Here is an 8,288-nt window from a genome sequence, read left to right as displayed (position 1 = left end):
AACACACAAATCGGAAAATCATTCTATGAAGTACTCTTAGATAAGTTCTGGTCCGTAAGACCTAGCTCCTAGCCTGCGTCCTAAGCCTCTGTCCTGCCTTCTAATGTCCTAGCCCTAAGTACCAAAGCCTAAGTTCCTAGTCTAGAGTCCATAGCCTAGTTCCTAGCCTCGCGTCCTAGGCCTGGTCCTTTATGCTGTTTCTGCGTCTTGTCCTAGCCCTACGGTCCTAGCTTAGTCCTTGCTTCTTGTTCTTGTCCTGGTCCTAGCCTGGTCCTCAGCCTGGTCTTGTCTTGTCTAAGCTGATCCATGCCGTCTATGTCTCTAGCCTTGTCCTATGGTCTTGTCCTAGACCCGCCGCTCCTGCGTCTATGTCCTCTGGCCGTCCTAGCATGGTCCAGTTTGTCTAGCCATGTGCCTAGCTGGTCCTGAACTCTTGTCCTAGCTTGCGTCCTAGCTTGGTCCTCGGTCTTGTCCTGCGTCCTAGCATGCCCAGTACCTGCGTTCTTGCCGTAAGCCATAAGCCCGTCCTAGCTATAAGCCTCATAATCCATGTCTTGTCCTAGGCCTTAGCCAATCTAGCCTAATGCGTTCTGCCGTCGTGTCCTACGTTCCTGGGTCCTAAAGCCTGGTCCAGCTAGCTTAGTCCTAAAGCCTAGTCCTAGCTTGGTCACTGGCCTTGTTCCTAGCGATCAACTTGCTGGTCGTCCTAGCCTGCAGACCGTCCAGTTCTTGTCCTAGCCTAGCGTCCCTACCTTTGCAGTCCCTGGTCGTCTCTGGTCGCATGTCCTAGTTCTTAGTTCCTAAGCTGGTCCTAGCTGTCATGGTTGATCCTGCTGTCCATAGCCATGGTCCTGTCTTGTCCCTGGCTCATGTCTGGTCCTTGTTGTCTTCCTTGCCGTCCTAGCCTGTTCTGCGCCTTTGCTTCTGGTCCCTAGCCATGCGCGCTTAGGTCTATGTCCTGATCTGTCCATTGCCCAGTCCTAGCCTGGTTCGCCTTGTCCTAGGTCGCTAAGCATGCGTCCTAGCCCGTCTTGATCCTACTTGGTCCTAGCCCGTCCAAGTTCTTGTCCGTAAGCCTGGGTTCCTATGTCCTGTCTGTCCTGCTGGCTCCTGCTCCTAGGTCGTCATTCGTCCTAGCCTGGTCATTAGCTTATGGTCCTAGGTCTTGTCCTAGCTTAAGCCCGTCCTCGGTCTATGTCCTTAGCTTGCGTCCAAGCTTAGGTCACTCGTCTATTCCTCGGTCCTAAGCATGGTCCTGTCTTGTCCTGCATACTATGTACCATTGCCCAGAGTCCTAGCCTGCGTTCTAGGCCTATGTGTCTCTTCGTCCTAGCCATGGCGCCTGTCTAAACTGCCTCCTGGTCTTTCCTAGCCCGCCCGTCCGATAGACTAAGTCCTGCCTCATGTCCTAGCCTGGTCTTAGCCTGGTCCTAGTACAATGATCTGTGTGTGCTTTGGATAAATCATCTGACTGCTGTTGTCATGCCTTGAACCCTAAACCTACAGATCTGGGACCAGGTGATAGTTTGTCCTGTGTCTGTCTTACAGAAACATGTTTAGCTTGACAAYGACAGTGGGAGGATGTGGCTTAAGCACATACAAACCAGGCTAATAGTTAGGGACATCCAGCATCACTGGGTGACTGTCTAGTAATAAAAGTGGTGTTGATGAGAGAGGTAGATGTAAAGGACTGTAAAGGAACAGCAAGTAGTTAATAATTTCCCTGATCAAGCCCACTGTCTAAAGTCATTTGCATACGTGTTTATTAAGCAATTTAAAAAAAAAAAGGATAATAATGTCAGAGCTAAACCTTGAGATTCCCTCAGGGCCAAATACTGCAAATACTGCACAAATACTGCACAAATACTACACAAATACTGCACAAATACTGCACTATTTGTATTTATTTTATATGAGCATGCATTTTATAGGAGAACTGCATGCTCATAACTTCAAGCTATCTAGCTGATGGCAGCAGGCCCTCATGTTTTGTTCCCAAAATAAAAAGGTCATCTGTGTGCCAGGATACAGAGTTCTTAGGTCCATCTGTGTCTCTATGTGGAAAATCTACTGCTAAAAATACTGCCTTCCCTCCATAAGATATGTTTGCTTAGGAAGGAGTATGCAGGAGTTGTAAGCAGTTGAGAAGCTATCTCTCTCTTTCTCTCTCTCTCCCTYGCTCTCTGTCTCACTCTCTCTTTTTCTCACAMACTTTCTCTTTTTCTCTCTCTCCCTCTCAATCTCACTCTCTCCCTCTCAATCTCACTCTCTCCCTCTCCCTCTCCTTTCCCACTCTTTAATACATTCGTAAACACTTCAGTAATCTAATAGAATCAGAGAATAAAAGTTTGGCGTAGTCACGTCAGCAAGCGATTACTAATTGCATGGTTTTGCTTACTTGGTGTTAATGTGGATTCAATTTGACTCTCTCCCATCCACTCTGAAATCAAATGCATTTTACTTTACTTTCTCTTGGTGTTAATGTGGATTCAATTTGACTCTCTCCCACTCACTCTGAAATCAAATGCATTTTACTTGACTTTCTCTTGGTGTTAATGTGGATTCATTTGACTCTCTCCCACTCACTCTGAAATCAAATGCATTTTACTTTACTTTCTCTTTGGTGTTAATGTGGATTCAATGACTCTCTCCCACTCACTCTGAAATCAAATGCATTTGACTTTACTTTCTCTTGGTGTTAATGTGGATTCAATTTGACTCTCTCCCACTCACTCTGAAATCAAATGCATTTTACTTTACTTTCTCTTGGTGTTAATGTGGATTCAATTTGACTCTCTCCCACTCACTCTGAAATCAAATGCATTTGACTTACTTTCTCTACTTGTGTTGAATGTGGAAGTTGTTGGTAGTTCCCGTGTGTTCGTAGTCATGGATGGCCGCGGCAAACAGGGACGCCAGAACCTCCAGTTCAGTCAAACCAGTGCTGCACGTGAGACCCACACAGATACCCTTGCTATAAACATCATATATACTCAGTGGCCATTTTATTAGGGAAATCACACCATTCACATTACATTTTGTTCTCTACAGACATTGAGTCCCCTTGGCCGGGTTTTGCTATATTAAAACAGACAGACAGGCATCGAGGCATTCAGGTACTCTTCGATTGAACGTTAGAATGGACCAAATGACCTAAGCGACTTTGAATGTGGTATGATGGTCAGTGCCAGACGCGCCACTTCCAGTATCTCAGAAACGTCCGGCCTCCTGGGCTTTTCATGCTCGACAGTGTCTGGGGTTTACAGAAACGGTGCGACAAACACACATCCAGTCAGTGGTAGTCCTGTGGGTGAAAACAGCTGGTTGATGAGAGAGGTCGAAGGAGAAATAGCAAGAACCGTGCAATCAAGGCGGGCCACAAACAGACAAATAACAGAGTATACAACAGTGGAGTGCAGACGACATCTCGGGTTGTGCAACTGGACGGGCCCTTGTACGGATGGGCTTTGGATGTGCAACTCGACGGGCCCTCTGTCACGGATGGGCTTATTGGGGAATGTGCAACTGGGTATACGACCGCTCCTGATGCGACGGTCTATGGTATATATATATATGCAGATGCCTGCAAACGGTCGACGTCTATTGTGATCGTAGTCAGGCCCACGGATAGTGTCCTTTATTTGTATGGATATGGTTGACACACGTCCGGTTGGTCCACGGTATGGGCTTATATTTTTCGGGGTAATGACTCGCAGCGAATCTTGGACGTGCCCTTGTACTACAATAGCAGCTTAGCCTATGGGATGGTGCAACTTGCATGATGGCCTCTTATTGTCTACCCGGATTGGAGCTCTATTGTGGTGCGTATGAGGCCTGCAGAGCTGACGGGCCCTTATGTTTCACGGATGGCGACGTATACAGGTTTGCGTGATTATAAATAACAGGTCGCCAGTGCACTGGACGGGCCTACTTATATGTACAATCGTATGGGAGCCTAGGTTCTGGCAGGTACTGTGCAAACTGGACGGGCTCTCATCACCAGTTGACCTGGCGACGTGATTGTGTGGAACTATGATGGTAGCAGTCATATGGATCCTGACAGCCCACCGTGAGTCGGAATAATAAACAGGGTGATTTAGCGTAAATGCACGCATGGACGATCTCCGATACCTCCATCCTGTGCCTTTGGATGTCAAAGATAAACATAAACCTAGTTCAGGGTTAGGTTAATTTAGTGTGAAAGCAGGTCCATGAATATGCTGATTGGTTTGAGGATATGACATGTGCTTTTCCTTAGAGTCACTACTTAGGCCGATGCCTTTCTCGTATAGCTAAATATCAATAATCACATTTTGGATCATATGGTTCCACATATTTTAGCTATACAGGCATATGGGTGTCAGATATGATGTTAAATGCGAGAAATACAGTGCTCAAGCCAGAGGTCCTAATTAATGTAAAGGAATACCTAGAGGCCGAGGGTGCCGACTCATGGTCTATCTAGTATGCTCAGGCCCATGTCCTCTTATAATATGATACCAATTTGTTCAACGTTTCTCCAAATCCTCACAAGATGAACCATCGGCTTCTCATAGTTTATCATAGAGCAGGTGTCCAGCGTCTGTAACAGGCCAGTGTCTATAATATAGGCCAGTGATTATTAATTACAGGCCAGGTCTATTATAATACGTAGAGCCCAGAATGGAGTAACCTAATGATCTTGTAAAGTACCACGCACAAGTTCGAGTTTATGAATTACACATCAGACACACTAATCCATGGTTCTCATTGCAATGTCCTATTTAATTAACTTAAATGTGACTCAAAGGGTGTCCATGAGTAATTGAGACAAGTGCGCACAGTACCTCAACACACATAAGTTATACTCCACAGTCTCTCAACCGGATCCCATTTTACATATTTTAAGTGTTATAAACTATGTCAGATTCAGGTCTATTAATCAATTGGACAGGCCTAATAACAGGTGAATTATAGTTAATTATTACATATAGGGTGCTATAGCGCACGATTTTTTTTTAAATCATCACATTAAATTATTTGACTCTCTATCAAGGCCTACGGATTCTCACTAATCAGCATTAGCGATGACCCATGGTCGCAGAAGTGTTCCCCTCACCACGTCACCTGACTGGTGCTCAGTGATCATTCCTACTAGTCCAGGCCTGATAGACCGGGTCTCATATGGAAATGCTACATTATCAAGATTACAAGGTTTCACTAGGATGTTATAATTTGAACTCTAGTGCTCCGTAAACATAGTTACTTATAATAGTGGGAATGAGGTGGTCTACAGGGTGCTCTACTGTACCATCTTTAGTCCTTACGGAGGATAGCTAGATACTCTAGGAGTGGTAGGTGCTATTGATGTTACAAGTTCAGGCTAGGCCATTGTCTAAAGGCCAGCTCTAGGCTTCATTATAATACAGGCCAGTGGGTCTTATAAATACAGCGACAGGTCCTATCGTGAGATCAACTACTCTCAGCTGTCGTTGCTGCTCGATGGTACTCAACTCAAGGCTCCCGACTGTTTTCTCACAGATTCGCCAAGAAGGAATTTCAGATCAGAAGATATGCGCGGGATCCCATGTGAACCATGATTACTTCGATAGAGTTCACATTGGGTTTGGAGTTCCACTGGTGTTGGGATAATACAGGCCATCCACTGTGTTTGGTCCCACTGTGTTTCGGGTCCATGCTGGGTGTTTGGTCCACTGTGTGTATGGTTCACATTGTGTTTGAGTCTCCACATACGGGTCGTAGTGTCGTGCGCTTTATCTAGTGTATTCTAAATACAACTAGCTTCTTCAGCAACAGCGGCGTCATTTCGTGCGCATAAGTCGGTGCTCATTCTGCTCTATCAAGTAGCAATCTCACATACGTTTGAGCCCAAATCATAGAACTATTTCATACTGGTCTATCGCGGGTATATGTATAACCTGGCTGTAGTTGTTCCATCATTTTACAGTTAGCCTAAACAGCCTAAGGTAAACTCGTGTTGTATATGTTATATCTGCGGCCAGTGCTCCGAGCCCGGGACAGTTGTATGAATATATATAGTGTGTGGCTCAACAGGACGTATACTGTAGATAATTTAGACAGTATTCTAAGATGATCACACGCACTGAAAGGAGTCAATCTATATTCATTATAATAAAGGAAATGAGTCACAGAGACCTTATAGCAAGGAAAGCGGAGTCAAGATATAGCATAGGTTAAAATCTGATTAATATACATCAACCATAGATCGCAGATCAAGGGATATAATACTAGCAGAGTCTATAGTTCTACTAATGGCAGGGCAATAGGAAACGATGTCCAAGTGTTAATAACTCGCGCAGTCATAGAGCGAGTCTCTTAATACGGTAATAGTAATAGCAGGGCGAGGATCGAGTGATTTCTCATAACTGTTCACTAAGACGAGAGGATTACGTGTGATTAGTTCAAATACAACATGGCCCTCGCGCCCACACAGGTATTATCTCATATGGAATACAGAGGTATCAAGAATATTCAGCTAAGAGTTTAATAGCTCGGCGCAAAGGGTTCTTATATGTGTGATGATACCAACATGTCGCAAGTGTGTCTAGATGATCGTAATACGCATGGTCACGCTCTAGGATCCAGCTTACCAAGTAACTAATGGAAGGATCTATAGCGCTCCGACGGTCTATGTGGTCATGACATGACAAATGATAGACATTCAGCCGGCGAGACAATCATATCAGATGACCGATTACATATATCTCAGAGTACTAATGTCCTATACTAGGCCTAGGGAGTCGTGAGATGATCGATGAGCTCATACGGACAATTCAATGTTTTTTTTTTTATATTTATTTTATTCACTAGAGGTCACATTATTGCTCTCACACATTATTATAACTACGGTCAGGTTTCTTTTCATGAAAATAATCATAGCCACTCAGTTTCTGTTCTCTCTGAATATAGGATTTAGGCTATTTTCTTTCATTCTAGGTCAGGGCCCATGTTCATAACGGACAGATCTCTAATGGTTGATATACTAGGCAAGTCGATTATAGAAATCAACATTCAGTTGTTAGGTGAACAATGCTCTGGCCAAAACTCTAAGTGACAAACATGGCTCTCCTGCTGGGGATAGCCATTTTGAGCTACATCGAAAGAGGTAGGTTTAGTTAGTGGTCATATTGTAGTTATAATGTTTTTTTTTATTTTCTTAGATTAACAGAGCTGAGAGCTTTCTACCTTGATCCTAATAAGACCGGACAAAACTAGCACGTGGGTGATCGGCAGGACCCAGTCGCTGGGCCTCTATCGTGTCTCTCGTTAATATAGCTTTAGGCTAGACTAGGATCTGGTATATCTATTTGGGATGGAACAGACGAGACGTTTGATCCCTATTGTAATACAGCGATATGATTGCTAGCGGCTCAAAGATGATACAGGGTTTATATATATTGGACAATGGTCAATAATTATAAAACAGGCCAAGGTGGTTTCTGATGTGGTATCAATAACTGAACCAGGAGACTCTTTTAATATTAGTATATATACAGGCCACAGTGATATCACTATGATATAAGACGTATAGTACTCTCACAGGTTTGCCCGATCTGTCCTCGCAACGCGATGGTCCGGTCCATTGCAGCAGTGTAGGCCCTGTTATCTACGAATATTCATCAGCCTTGGCCAAGTCAGTATTAATAACAAACAGAGCCCAGGGCTCTCATATGGTGATATAATATGCGTTGTCCAGGGGGCATCTTATCTGTAATAATCTCTAGATGGAGATTCGATTGGCTCATATTCCTTATATACATTGTCCATTGTGTTCTACAAGGCGCCTGGTGCAGTATTGTGGGATCAAATGCCGGCCCTCTCTCAAGCGATCTGTGCTAATAGTCAGATGACCTAGCAAGGTGCACAGATACTCGTTCTCCATTTGACCCTATTTGATGAACAACAACACCCAACGGTCTATTCTTTACCTCAAATAAACACTTCCCACTGGTGCAACTTTTTCATACTCCTAGGAGGTAAGTTTTCCAGTTTCTCGCGAATATTCATGTTCTTTTCTTCAATCTTTAATTGACGGTATAGGTAAGTAACTTCGCCCTATCATAAGAGCCTCTCACTGGGTTAGTGAGCCTCCTTTGCATGTTAATACTATATTATAAATCCGCACTCAACTCTATATTGAATATTCACAGGTGTGTCTATATCTACCTTCTCAGAGCGATTCTATTACCAGCCTGCTGCATGGAGTCCTCGATGCTAGCCGGGAGACTATTACAGGCCGGTTTGTCGTGTCGTGTGAGCCGACATAT

At 44.2% G+C, this 8,288-nt stretch overlaps 1 pseudogene; it reads right to left on the bottom strand.

The window, feature by feature from the left end:
* LOC111981107 (dual specificity calcium/calmodulin-dependent 3',5'-cyclic nucleotide phosphodiesterase 1B-like) overlaps positions 1–8,288 on the bottom strand; it is a 20,447-nt pseudogene that overhangs the window by 4,815 nt on the left and 7,344 nt on the right.

The sequence above is a fragment of the Salvelinus sp. IW2-2015 genome, linkage group LG3 (assembly GCF_002910315.2).
Source record: "Salvelinus sp. IW2-2015 linkage group LG3, ASM291031v2, whole genome shotgun sequence".
Taxonomy (NCBI): domain Eukaryota; kingdom Metazoa; phylum Chordata; class Actinopteri; order Salmoniformes; family Salmonidae; genus Salvelinus; species Salvelinus sp. IW2-2015.
The sequence above is the reverse complement of the archived record's forward strand: the minus strand, read 5'-3'. Positions and strand labels throughout refer to the sequence as shown.